Source organism: Hippoglossus stenolepis, chromosome 7 (assembly GCF_022539355.2).
Source record: "Hippoglossus stenolepis isolate QCI-W04-F060 chromosome 7, HSTE1.2, whole genome shotgun sequence".
NCBI classification, from domain to species: Eukaryota; Metazoa; Chordata; class Actinopteri; order Pleuronectiformes; family Pleuronectidae; genus Hippoglossus; species Hippoglossus stenolepis.
The window spans coordinates 5,728,002-5,741,790 of NC_061489.1; the positions used below are offsets into that span (position 1 = coordinate 5,728,002).

At 43.4% G+C, this 13,789-nt stretch overlaps 6 non-coding genes across 6 annotated transcripts; all 6 read left to right on the top strand.

Annotated features, from left to right (window-relative positions):
* The first annotated feature begins 791 nt into the window (after nt 1-791).
* trnam-cau lies at nt 792-863 on the top strand. The gene has a single exon. It is a non-coding gene; the product is annotated as a tRNA-Met (tRNA).
* Nucleotides 864-1,974: 1,111 nt separating this feature from the next.
* trnal-aag lies at nt 1,975-2,056 on the top strand. Its single transcript has one exon. It is a non-coding gene; the product is annotated as a tRNA-Leu (tRNA).
* A 696-nt stretch (nt 2,057-2,752) lies between these two features.
* trnal-aag lies at nt 2,753-2,834 on the top strand. The gene has a single exon. It is a non-coding gene; the product is annotated as a tRNA-Leu (tRNA).
* Nucleotides 2,835-5,850: 3,016 nt separating this feature from the next.
* Nucleotides 5,851-5,932, top strand: trnal-aag. The gene has a single exon. It is a non-coding gene; the product is annotated as a tRNA-Leu (tRNA).
* Nucleotides 5,933-7,024: 1,092 nt separating this feature from the next.
* trnam-cau lies at nt 7,025-7,096 on the top strand. The gene has a single exon. It is a non-coding gene; the product is annotated as a tRNA-Met (tRNA).
* Nucleotides 7,097-13,259: 6,163 nt separating this feature from the next.
* trnal-aag lies at nt 13,260-13,342 on the top strand. Its single transcript has one exon. It is a non-coding gene; the product is annotated as a tRNA-Leu (tRNA).
* Nucleotides 13,343-13,789: the final 447 nt, after the last annotated feature.

A 13,789-nucleotide genomic window follows, 5' to 3' on the forward strand; every position in this document is an offset into this window, starting at 1 on the left:
AATAAGAGCAGAGGGCGCAGATGAAGCATGCTGGGCCCATAACCCAGAGGTCGGCGGATCGAAACCATCCTCTGCTAAAGGAATTTTATCAACTCCCATGTTCACTTCTATTTTCTCCCTTGTCCTTGCTCCTCTTGAGCATGGACTCACCCTCCTGCCGAAAGTGACTTGCTTTGGTTTCTTGAAGCTGAATGTGACAGAAAAGACAGCAAGAGTTGAAGCTCTAATTATTGATAGTTTTGTGGTCTTTTGATCTTGATTAAAGCTCCATACTTCCCACAGGGTATGTTTGAAGTTTGAATGTTCTTCCATGTGTTTCTTTCAATTTGATTGTCCAATTGTAGTCAGAGGACTTTTCATCTAAACGCCCGGGCTTCATTGGGTAAAAACAGTTTAAAGCGGTAGTGGCCGAGTGGTCTACGGCACTGGATTTAGGCTCCAGTCTCTCAGGAGGCGTGGGCTCAAATCCCACCACTGCCAATTGACTGTCAGTTGACTGTGTTGGCTACTTGCAGCTTATTCTACTATAAGAAGAACACTTGTTGTTGAATACTGCAAAAGCCAGCTGAGCTTTGTAGCATATGGAATGTCCAATGAGACATACAGGAGGTAGTGTTCTTTTTCTCCAGTCTGGTCTTCAAAGAAGGTAAGAGCTAAGATGTGAACCTTCCCATTGTGGCACATTGCTTCACATTTGCCAATCTCTTCCTCCAAGTCCAGTTGATTTAACTGCTAAGAAAACCTATTGATACCATAGACTATGTTCATATGAAATTATTGCAATGAATAAGAGCAGAGTGGCGCAGCGGAAGCGTGCTGGGCCCATAACCCAGAGGTCGATGGATCGAAACCATCCTCTGCTAAAGGAATTCTTTATCAACTCCCATGTTCACCCCTATTTCTCCCTTGTCCTTGCCTCTGAGCATGGACTCACCTCCTGCCGAAATGACTTGCTTTGGTTTTGAAGGAAAATGTGACAGAAAAGACACAAGAGTTGAAGCCCTTAATCTGGTTGATAGTTTGTGGTCTTTTGATCTTGATTAAAGCCCTATACCCACAGGGTATGTGTTTGCTTCAATGTTCTTCCATGTGTTTTTTCGATTTGATTGTCCAATTGTAGTCAGAGTGGACTTTTCATCTTAAACGCTCCGCTTCTCGTTTGGGTAAAAAACAGTTTAAAGCGGTAGTGTGGCCGAGTGGTTCACGGCACTGGATTTAGACTCAGTCTCTCAGAGGCGTGGGCTCAAATCACCACTGCCAATTGACTGTCAGTTGACTGCAAGGCTGGCTTGCAGCTTATTCTACTATAAGAAGAACACTTAGTTGAACACTGCAAAGCCAGCTGAGCTTTGTAGCATATGGAAATGTCCAACGAGACATACAGGAGGTAGTGTTCTTTTTCTCCAGTCTGGTCTTCAAAGAAGGTAAGAGCTAAGATGTGAACTCTTCCCATTGTGGCACATTGCTCACATTTGCCAATCTCTTCCTCCAAGTCCAGTTGATTTAACTGCTAAGAAAACTCATTGATACCATAGACTATAGTTCATATGAAATTATTGCAATGAATAGTAGCGTGGAGTGGCGCAGCGGAAGCGTGCTGGGCCCATAACCCAGAGGTCATGGATCGAAAACCATCCTCTGCTAAAGGAATTCTTTATCAACTCCTATGTTCACCTCTATTTCTCCCTTTGTCCTTGCCTCTCTGAGCATGAACACCTCCTGCCCAAAGTGACTTGCTTGGTTTTTGAAGTTGAAAATGTGGAGCAGAATAGATTACAAGAGTTGAAGCCCTTAACTTGGGCTTATAGTTTGTGGTCTTTGATCTTGATTAAAGCCCTATAATCCCACAGCGCATGTGTTTGAAGTTTCGAATGTTCTTCCATGTGTTTTTTCGATTTGATTGTCCAATTGTCGTCAGAGTGGACTTTTCATCTAAACGCCTCCGCTTCGTTTGGGTCAAAAACAGTTTCAAGCGGTAGTGTGGCCGAGTGGTCTAAGGCGCTGGATTAAGGCTCCAGTCTCTCAGGAGGCGTGGGTTCAAATCCCACCACTGCCAATTGACTGTCAGTTGACTGTGCATCTTATTCTACAATAAGAAGAACACTTGTTGTTGAATACTGCAAAAACCAGCTCAGCTTTGTAGCATATGGAATGTCCAATGAGACATACAGGAGGTAGTGTTCTTTTTCTCCAGTCTGGTCATCAAAGAAGGTAAGAGCTAAGACGTTAAACCTTCCCATTTTGGCACATTGCTTCACATTTGCCAATCTCTTCCTCCAAGTCCAGTTGATTTAACTGCTAAGAAAACCTATTGATACCATAGACTATGTTCATATGAAATTACGCAATGAATAAGAGCAGAGTGGCTTAGCGACGTGCTGGGCCCATAACCCAGAGGTCGATGGATCGAAACCATCATCTGCTAAAGGAATTCTTTATCAACTCCCATGTTCACCTCTATTTCTCCCTTTGTCCTTGCCCTCTGGAGTGGACTCACCTCCCCGCTTCTAAAGTGACTTGCTTTGGTTTTTGAAGTTGAAAATGTGACAGAAAAGACACAAGAGTTGAAGCCCTTAACTTGGCTGATAGTTTTGTGGTCTTTGATCTTGATTAAGCCCTACACTCACAGGGTATGTGTTTGAAGTTTCTAATGTTCTTCCATGTGTTTTTCGATTTGATTGTCCAATTGTAGTCAGAGTGGACTTTTCATCTAAACACCTCCGCTTCGTTTGGGTAAAAAACAGTTTAAAGCGGTAGTGTGGCCGAGTGGTCTACGGCGCTGGATTAAGGCTCCAGTCTCTCAGGAGGTGTGGGTTCAAATCCCACCACTGCCAGTTGACTGTGTTGGCTACTTGCAGCTTATTCTACTATAAGAAGAACACTTGTTGTTGAATACTGCAAAAGCCAGCTGAGCTTTGTAGCATATGGAATTTCCAATGAGACATACAGGAGGTAGTGTTCTTTTTCTCCAGTCTGAATTCAAGATACAAGAGCAAGATGTGAACCTTCCCATTTGGCACATTGCTTCACATTTGCCAATCTCTTCCTCCAAGTCCAGGTTGATTTAACTGCTAAGAAACCTATTGATAACATAGACTATGTTCATAAGGAAATTATTGTAATGAATAAGAGCAGAGTGGCGCAGGCGGAAGGGCAGGTTGGGCCCATAACCCAGAGGTCGATGGATCGAAACCATCCTGCTAAAGGAATTCTTTATCAACTCCCATGTTCACTCTATTTCTCCTTGTCCTTGCCTCTGAGCATGGACTCACCTCCTGCCGAAAGTGACTTGCTTTGGTTTTGAAGTTGGAATGTGACAGAAAAGACACAAGAGTTGAAGCTCCTTAACTTGGCTGATAGTTTTGTGGTCTTTGATCTTGATTAAAGCCCCATACTCCCACAGGGTATGTGTTTGAAGTTCTGAATGTTCTTCCATGTGTTTTTTCAATTTGATTGTCCAATTGTAGTCAGAGGGACTTTTCATCTAAACGCTCCGCTCTGCTTGGGTAAAAACAGTTTAAAGCGGCAGTGGCCGAAAGAGCCCACGGCACGGGATTTAGGCCCAGTCTCTCAGGAGGCGTGGCTCAAATCCCACCACTGCCAATTGACTGTCAGTTGACTGTGTTGGCTACTTGCAGCTTATTCTACTATAAGAAGAACACTTGTTGAATACTGCAAAAGCCAGCTGAGCTTTGTAGCATATGGAATGTCCAACGAGACATACAGAGGTAGTGTTCTTTCAGTCTGGTCTTCAAAGAAGGTAAGAGCTAAGATGAACCTTCATTGTGGCACATTGTTTCACATTTGCCACCCTTTCCTCCAAGTCCAGTTGATTTAACTGCTAAGAAAACCTATTGATACCATGGACTATGTCTATAAGGAAATTATTGCAATGAATAAGAGCAGAGTGGCGCAGCGAAGCGTGCTGGGCTCCATAACCCAGAGGTCGATGGATCGTGAACCATCCTCTGCTAAAGGAATTTCATCAACTCCCATGTTCACCTCATTTCTCCCTTGTCCTTGCTCCTCTGAGCATGAACTCACCTCCTGCCGAAAGTGACTTGCTTTATTTTGAAGTTGAAAATGTGACAGAATAGACACACAGTTTTAACTTTATTGATAGTTTTGTGGGTCTTTTGATCTTGATTAAAGCCCTCATACTCCCACAGGGTATGTGTTTGAAGTTTCAATGTCATGTGTGTTTTCGATTTGATTGTCCAATTGTAGTCAGAGGGACTTTTCATCTAAACGCCTGCCTGCTTGGGTAAAAAGCTGCTCTAAGTGGTGTGTGGCCGAAAGTGGTCTAAGGTGCTGGATTAAGGCCTCCATAGTCTCTCAGGAGGCGTGGTTCAAATCCACCACTGCCAATTGACTGTCATTTGACTGTGTTGGCTACTTGGAGCTTATTCTACTATAAGAAGAACACTTGTTGTTGAATACTGCAAAGCCAGATGAGCTTTGTAGCATATGGAATGTCCAATGAGACATACAGCAGGTAGTGTTTTTTTCCAGTCTGGTCTTCAAAGAAGATAAGAGCTAAGATGTGAACCTTCCCATTGTGGCACATTGCTTCACATTTGCCAATCTCTTCCTCCAAGTCCAGTTGATTTAACTGCTAAGAAAACCTATTGATACCATAGACTATGTTCATATGAAATTATTGCAATGAATAAGAGCAGAGTGGCGCAGGCGGAAGCGGCTGGCCCATAACCCAGAGGTTTCATGGATCGAAACCATCCTCTGCTAAAGGAATTCTTATCAACCTCTATGTTCACCTCTATTTCTCCCTTTGTCCTTGCCCTCTGAGCACTTGAACTCACCTCCTGGCCTAAAGTGACTTGCTTTGGTTTTTGAAGTTGAAATGTGACAGAATAGACACATGAAGCCCCTTTAACTTGGCTGGATAGTTTTGTGGTCTTTGATCTTGATTAAAGCCCATACTCTACAGGGTATGTGTTTGTGTTTCACTGTTCTTTCCATGTGTGTTTTGATTTGATTGTCCAATTGTAGTCAGAGTGGACTTTCATCTAAACGCTCCGCCTCGCTTAAACCGTTTCAAGCGGTAGTGGGCTCAGTCGCTCTAAGGCGCTGGATTAAGGTCTAATTACGAGGCGTGGGTTCAAATCCCACCACTGCCAATTGACTGTCAGTTGACCGGGGTGGGATTACTTGCAGCTTATTCTACTATAAGAAGAACATTTGTTGTTGAATACTGCAAAAGCCAGCTGAGCTTTGTAGCATATGGAATGTCCAATGAGACATACAGCAGGTAGTTTTCTTTTCTCCAGTCTGGTCTTCAAAAGAAGACAAGAGCTAAGATGAACCTTCCCATTGTGGCACATTGCTTCACATTTGCCAATCTCTTTCCTCCCAAGTCCAGTTGATTTAACTACAAGAAAACGTATTGATACCATAGACTATGTTCATATGAAATTATTGGAATGAATAAGAGCAGAGTGGCTCAGCGGGAAGCGTGCTGGCTCCATAACCCAGAGGTCGATGGATCGAAACCATCCTCTGCTAAAGGAATTTTTTATCAACTCCCATGTTCACCTCATTTCCCTTGTCCTTGCCCCTCTGAGCATGAACTCACCTCCTGCCCAAAGTGACTTGCTTTGGTTTTTGAAGTTGAAAATGTGACAGAATAGACACAAGAGTTGAAGCCCTTAACTTGGCTGATAGTTTTGTGGTCTTTTGATCTTGATTAAAGCCCTATACTCCCACAGGGTATGTGTTTGAAGTTTCGAATGTTCTTCCATGTGTTTTTTCGATTTGATTGTCCAATTGTAGTCAGAGTGGACTTTTCATCTAAACGCCTCCGCTTCGTTTGGGTCAAAAACAGTTTCAAGCGGTAGTGTGGCCGAGTGGTCTAAGGCGCTGGATTAAGGCTCCAGTCTCTCAGGAGGCGTGGGTTCAAATCCCACCACTGCCAATTGACTGTCAGTTGACCGGGGTGGATTACTTGCAGCTTATTCTACTATAAGAAGAACACTTGTTGTTGAATACTGCAAAAGCCAGCTGAGCTTTGTAGCATATGGAATTTCCAATGAGACATACAGGAGGTAGTGTTCTTTTTCTCCAGTCTGGTCTTCAAAGAAGGTAAGAGCTAAGATGTGAACCTTCCCATTGTGGCACATTGCTTCACATTTGCCAATCTCTTCCTCCAAGTCCAGTTGATTTAACTGCTAAGAAAACCTATTGGATACCATAGACTATGTTCATATGAAATTATTGCAATGAATAAGAGCAGAGTGGCGCAGCGAAGCGTTGCTGGGCCCATAACCCAGAGGTCGATGGATCAAACCATCCTCTGCTAGCAACTCTTATCAATTCCCATGTTCACTCTATTTCTCCCTTTGTCCTTGCTCCTCTGAGCATGAATCACCTCCTGCCCAAAGTGACTTGCTTTGGTTCTTTTGCTGAAAATGTGACAGAATAGACACAAGAGTTGAAGCCCATAACTTGGCTGATAGTTTGTGGTTCCTTTGATCTTGATTAAAGCCCTGTTACCCACAGGTATGTGTTTGAAGTTTCAATGTTCTTCCATGTGTTTTTGATTTGATTGTCCAATTGTAGCTGTGAGTGACTTTTCATCTAAACGCCTGGCTTCGTTTGGGTAAAACTGTTTCAAGCGGTAGTGTGGCTGAAAGGGTCTAAGGCGCTGGATTATGCTCCAGTCTCTCACGAGGGCGCGTGGTTCAACCTACTCACTGCCAATTGACTGTCAGTTGACCGTGGATTACTTGCAGCTTATTCTACTATAAGAAGAACACTTGTTGTTGAATACTGCAAAGCCAGCTGAGCTTTGTAGCATATGGAATTTCCAATGAGACATACAGGAGGTAGTGTTCTTTTTCTCCAGTCTGGTCTTCAAAGAAGGTAAGAGCTAAGATGTGAACCTTCCCATTGTGGCACATTGCTTCACATTTGCCAATCTCTTCCTCCAAGTCCAGTTGATTTAACTGCTAAGAAAACCTATTGATACCATAGACTATGTTCATATGAAATTATTGCAATGAATAAGAGCAGAGTGGCGCAGCGGAAGCGTGCTGGGCCCATAACCCAGAGGTCGATGGATCGAAACCATCCTCTGCTAAAGGAATTCTTTATCAACTCCCATGTTCACCTCTATTTCTCCCTTGTCCTTCTCCTCTGAGCATGAACTCACCTCCTGCCGAAAGTGACTTGCTTTGGTTTTTGAAGTTAAAATGTGACAGAATAGACACAAGAGTTGAAGCCCTTAATCATTGATATTGTGGTCTTTTGATCTTGATTAGTTCATACTCCTACAGGGTATGTGTTTGAAGTTTCGAATGTTCTTCCATGTGTTTTTTTCGATTGACGTCTGAATTGTAGTCAGAGGGACTTTTCTATCTAAACGCGCTCCGCCGTTTGGGTAAAAGCTGTTTGGCGGTAGGTGTGGCTGAGGGTCTAAGGTGCTTGGATTTAGACTCCAGTCTCTCAGAGGCGTGGCCCAAATCCCACCACTGCCAATTGACTGTCAGTTGACTGTGTTGGCTACTTGCAGCTTATTCTACTATAAGAAGAACATCACAATACTGCAAAAGCCAGCTGAGCTTGTAGCATATGGAATGTCCAACAAGACATACAGGAGGTAGTGTTCTTTTTCCAGTCTGTCTTCAAAGAAGGGAGAGCTAAGATGTGAACTCTTCCCATTGTGGCACATTGCTTCACATTTGCCAATCTTCCAAGTCCAGTTGATTTAATCACAAGAAAACCTATTGATACCATAGACTATGTCTAGTATGAAATTATTGCAATGAATAAGAGCAGAGACAAAAGAGTGAAGCGTGCTGGGCCCATAACCCAGAGGTCGGCGGATCGAAACCATCCTCTGCTAAAGGAATTTTTTATCAACTCCCATGTTCACCTCCTCATTTCTCCCTTGTCCCTGCTCCTCTGAGCATGAACTCACCTCCTGCCCAAAGTGACTTGCTTTGTTTTTGAAGTTGAAAATGTGACAGAATAGATGACAAGAGTTGAAGTCTTAACTTGCTGATAGTTTGTGGTTCCTTGATCTTGATTAAAGCCCTATACTCCCACAGGGTATGTGTTTGAAGTTTCGAATGTTCTTCCATTTGTTTTTTCGATTTGGATTGTCCAAGTCTGTAGTCAGAGGGATTTTCATCTAAACGCCCGCTCGTTTGGGTCAAAAACAGTTTCAAGCGGTAGTGGCCGAGTGGTCTAAGGCGCGGATTAAGGCCCAGCCTCTCAGGAGGCGTGGGTTCAAACCCACCACTGCCAATCGACTGTCAGCTGACTAGAGGATTACTTGCACCTTATTCTACTATAAGAAGAACACTTGTTGTTGAATACTGCAAAAGCCAGCTGAGCTTTGTAGTATATGGAATGTCCAATGAGACATAAGGAGGTAGTGTTCTTTCTCCAGTCTGGTCTTCAAAGAAGATAAGAGCTAAGATGTGAACCTTCCCATTTTGGCACATTGCTTCACATTTCCATAATCTCTTCTCCAAGTCCAGTTGATTTCTAACTGCTAAGAAAAACCTATTGATACCATAGACTATGTTCATATGAAATTATTGCAATGAATAAGAGGAGTGGCGCAGCGGAAGCATGCTGGGCCCATAACCCAGAGGTCGATGGATCGAAACCATCCTCTGCTAGTGAATCTCTTATCAACTCCTCATGTTCACCTCTATTTCTCCCTTTGTCCTTGCTCCTCGAGCATGGACTCACCTCCCGCCGAAAGTGACTTGCTTTGGTTTTGAAGGGTTGAAATGTGACAGAAAAGACACAAGAGTTGAAGCCTCTTAACTTGGCTGATAGTTTTGTGGTCTTTTGATCTTGATTAAAGCCCCCATACTTAACAGGGTATGTGTTTGAAGTTTGGAATGTTCTTCCATGTGTTTTTCAATTTGATTGTCCAATTGTAGTCAGAGTGGACTTTTCATCTAAACGCCTCCGCTTCGTTTGGGTAAAAACAGTTTAAAGCGGTAGTGGCACCAGTAGTCTACGGCACTGGATTTAGGCTCCAGTCTCAGGGAGGTATGGCTCAAATCCCACCACTGCCACCGACTGCCGTTGACTGTGTTGGATACTTTTGCAGCTTATTCTACTATAAGAAGAACACTTGTTGAATACTGCAAAGCCAGCTGAGCTTTGTAGCATATGGAATGTCCAACGAGACATACAGGAGGTAGTGTTCTTTTTTCTCCAGTCTGGAGTTCCTCTGTTGGGGCTGCAAGAGCCAAGATGTGAACCTTCCCATTGTGGCACATTGCTTCACATTTGCCAATCTCTTCCTCCAAGTCCAGTTGATTTAACTGCTGCTAAGAAAACCTATTGATACCATAGACTATGTTCATATGAAATTATTGCAATGAATAAGAGCAGAGTGGCGCAGCGGAAGCGTGCTGGCCCATAACCCAGAGGTCAATGGATCAAACCATCCTCTGCTGGGGCACTTTATCAACTCCCATGTTCACCTCTTATTTCTCCCTTGTCCTGCCCTCTGAGCATGGACTCACCTCCTGCCGAAAATGACTTGCTTTGTTTTTGAAGTTGGAAAATGTGACAGAAAAGACACAAGAGTTGAAGCCCTTAACTTGGTTGATAGTTTGTGGGTCTTTGATCTTGATTAAAGCCCTATACTTCCCACAGGGTATGTGTTTGAAGTTTCTAATGTTCTTCATGTGTTTTTTCGATTTGATTGTCCAATTGTAGTCAGAGGACTTTTCATCTTAAACGCTCCGCTTCGCTTGGGTAAAAACAGTTTAAAGGGTAGTGTGGCCAGTGGTCTACGGCACTGATTTATACTCCAGTCTCTCAGGAGGCGTGCCTGAATCCCACCACTGCCAATTGACTGTCAGTTGACTGTGTTGATACTTTGCAGCTTATTCAACACAGAAGAACACTTGTTGAATACTGCAAAAGCCAGCTGAGCTTGTAGCATATGGAATGTCCAACGAGATACAAGCAGGGAGGTAGTGTTCTTTTCTCCAGTCTGGTCTTCAAAGAAGGTAAGAGCTACATGAATCCTTCCCATTGTGGCACATTGCTTCACATTTGCTAATCTCTTCCTCCTCCAAGTCCAGTTGATTTAACTGCTAAGAAAACCTATTGATACTCATAGACTATGTTCATAAGGAAATTATTGCAATGAATAAGAGCAGAGTGGCGCGCAGTTGAGCTTGCTGGGCTCCATAACCCAGAGGTCGATGGATCGAAACCATCCTCTGCTAAAGGAATTCTTTATCAACTCCCATGTTCACCTCTATTTCTCCTTTGTCCTTGGGTTCTCTGAGCATGAACTCACCTCCGCCCAAAGTGACGGTTTGGTTTTTGAAGTTGAAAATGTGACAGAATAGACACAAGAGTTGAAGCCCTTAACTTGGCTGATAGTTTTGTGGTCTTTTGATCTGATTAAAGCCCCATACTCCCACAGCTTATGTGTTTAAAGTTTGAATGTTCTTCCATTTATTTTTTCGATTTGATTGTCCAATTGTAGTCAGAGGGACTTTTCATCTAAACGCTCGCTCTGTTTGGCCAAAAACAGCTTCAAGCGGTAGTGTGGCCGAGTGGTTCAAGGCGCTGGATTAAGGCCTCACTTCAGGAGGCGTAACCAAATCCCACCACTGCCAATTGACTGTCAGCGACTGGAGTGGATTACTTTGCACCTTATTCTACTATAAGAAGAACACTTGTTGCTGAATACTGCAAAGCCAGCTGAGCTTTGTGGTGCATATGGTCCAATGAGACATACAGATAGTGTTCTTTTCTCCAGTCTGGTCTTCAAAGAAGGTAAGAGCTGAGATGTGAACCTTCCCATTGTGGCACATTGCTTCACATTTGCCAATCTCTTCCTCCAAGTCCAGTTGATTTAACTGCTAAGAAAACCTATTGATACCATAGACTATGTTCATATGAAATTATTGCAATGAATAAGAGCAGAGTGGCGCAGCGGAAGCGTGCTAGGCCCGTAACCCAGAGGTCGATGGATCGAAACCATCATCTGCTAAAGGAATTCTTTATCAACTCCCATGTTCACCTCTATTTCTCCTCGTCCTTTGCCCTTCTGAGCATGGACTCACCTCCTGCCAAAGTGACTTGCTTTGGCTTTGAAGTTGAAAATGACAGAAAAGACACAAGAGCGAAGCCCTTAACTTGGCTGATAGTTTTGTGGTCTTTGATCTTGATTAAAGCCCTATACTCCCACAGGGTATGTGTTTGAAGTTTCGAATGTTCTTCCATGTAGTTTTTCTTTGATTTGATTGTCCACCCTAGTCAGAGGACTTTTCATCTAAACGCCTCCGTCATTTGGGCCAAAAACAGTTTCAAGCGGTAGTGTGGCTGAGTGGTCTAAGGCGCTGGATTACAAGGCTCCAGTCTCTCAGGAGGTGTGGGTTCAAATCACCACTGCCAGTTGACTGTGTTGGCTACTTGCAGCTTATTCTACTATAAGAAGAACACTTGTTGTTGAATACTGCAAAGCCAGCTGAGCTTGTAGCATAAGGAATGTCCAATGAGACATACAGGAGGTGGTGTTTTCTCAGTCTGGTCTTCAAAGAAGATAGATTAAGATGTGAACTCTTCCCCATTTGGCACATTGCTTCACATCATAATCTCTTCCTCCAAGTCCAGTTGATTTAACTGCTAAGAAAAACCTATTGATACCACAGACTGGTGTTCATATGAAATATTGCAATGAATAAGTGAGCAGAGTGGCGCAGCGGAAGGCATAAACAACCTGTAGAGGTCGTATGGATCAAACCATCCTCTGCTAAAGGAATTCTTAATAACTCCCATGTTCACCTCTATTTCTCCCTTGTCCTTGCCCTCTGAGCATGGACTCACTCTCCTGCCGAAAGTGACTTGCTTTGGTTTTTGAAGTTGAAATGTGACAGAAAAGACACGTATTGAAGCCCTAATCAAGCTGATAGTTTTGTGGTCTTTTGATCTTGATTAAAGCCCCCATACTCCCAGGGTATGTGTTTGAAGTTTCAATGTTCTTCCATGTGTTTTTTCGATTTGATTGTCAAATTGTAGTCAGAGTGGACTTTTCATCTAAACGCCTCCGCTCTGTTTGTAAAAGAATAAAGGTAGTGTGGCTGTAGTGGTCTACGGCACGGGATTCTAGGCCTAGCCCTCAGGGAGGCGTGGCTCAAATCCCACCACTGCCAATTGACTGTCAGTTGACTGTGTTGGCTACTTGCAGCTTATTCTACTATAAGAAGAACACTTGTTGAATACTGCAAAAGCCAGCTGAGCTTTGTAGCATATGGAATGTCCAATGAGACATACAGGAGGTAGTGTTCTTTTCTCCAGTCTGGTCTTCAAAGAAGGTAAGAGCAAGATGTGAACCTTCCCATTGTGGCACATTGCTTCACATTTGCCAATCTCTTCCTCCAAGTCCAGTTGATTTAACTGCTAAGAAACCTATTGATACCATAGACTATGTTCATATGAAATTATTGCAATGAATAAGAGCAGAGCATGTGCAGTGAAGCTGTTGGCCCATAACCCAGAGGTCGATGGATCAAACCATTCCTCTCTGCTGGAATTTTTTATCAACCCCATGTTTACCTATTTTCCCTTGTCCTTGCCCCCTCTCCGAGCATGAACTCACCTCCTATTGAAGTGGCTTGCTTTAGCTTTTGGAAGGAAAATGTGACAGAATAGACACAAGAGTTGAAGCCCTTAACTTTGGCTGGATAGTTTTGTGGTCTTTTTGATCTTGATTAAAGCCCTATACTCCCAAAGGGTATGTGTTTGAAGTTTCAATGTTCTTCCATGTGTTTTTCGATTTGATTGTCCAATTGTAGTCAGGAGGGACTTTTCATCTAAACGACTCCGTCTCGTTTGGGTCAAAACAGTTTTGCTGCAGTGTGGCCGGGTGGTCTAAGGCGCTGGATTGGTCTGGCCCTCAGGAGGTGGTGTGGGTTCAATCCCACCACTGCTGACTGTGTTGGCTACTTGCAGCCATTCTAACAGTAAGAAGAACACTTGTTGTTGAATACTGCAGCCAGCTGAGCTTGTAGCATATGGAATGTCCAATGAGACATACAGCAGGTAGTGTTCTTTTTTCTCCAGTCTGGTCTTCAAAGAAGATAAGAGCTAAGATGTGAACTTTCCCATTGTGGCACACAGCCACATTTGCCAATCTCTTCTCCAAGTCCAGTTGATTTAAGTGCTAAGAAAACCTATTGATACCATAGACTATGCAGAGGTGTTTTCATCTAAACACCTCTGCTTCGTTCGGCTAAAAAACTGTTTCAAGCGGAAGTGTGGCCGAGTGGTCTAAGGCGCTGGATTAAGGCTCCAGTCTCTCAGAGTAGCGTGGGTTCAAATCCCACCACTGCCAATTCTGACAGGCAGTTGACTGTGTTGGCTACTTGCAGCTTATTCCTACTATAAGAAGAACACTTGTTGTTGAATACTGCAAAAGCCAGTTGAGCTTGTAGCATATGGGAATGTCCAACGAGACATATAGGAGGTAGTGTTCTTTTTCTCCAGTCTGGTCTTCAAAGAAGGTAAGAGCTAAGATGTGAACCACGTGGCACATTGCTTCACACTACACCCTTCTCCAAGTCCAGTTGATTTAACTGCTAAGAAAACCTATTGATACCATACACTATGTTCATAAGGAAATTATTGCAATGAATAAGAGCAGAGTGGCGCAAAGGAAGCGTGCTGGCCCATAACTCAGAGGTCGGTCGATGAATCGGAAACCATCCTCTGCTAAAGCAATTCTTTATCAACTCCCATGTTCACTCCTCATTTCTCCCTTGTCCTTGCCCTCTGAGCATGA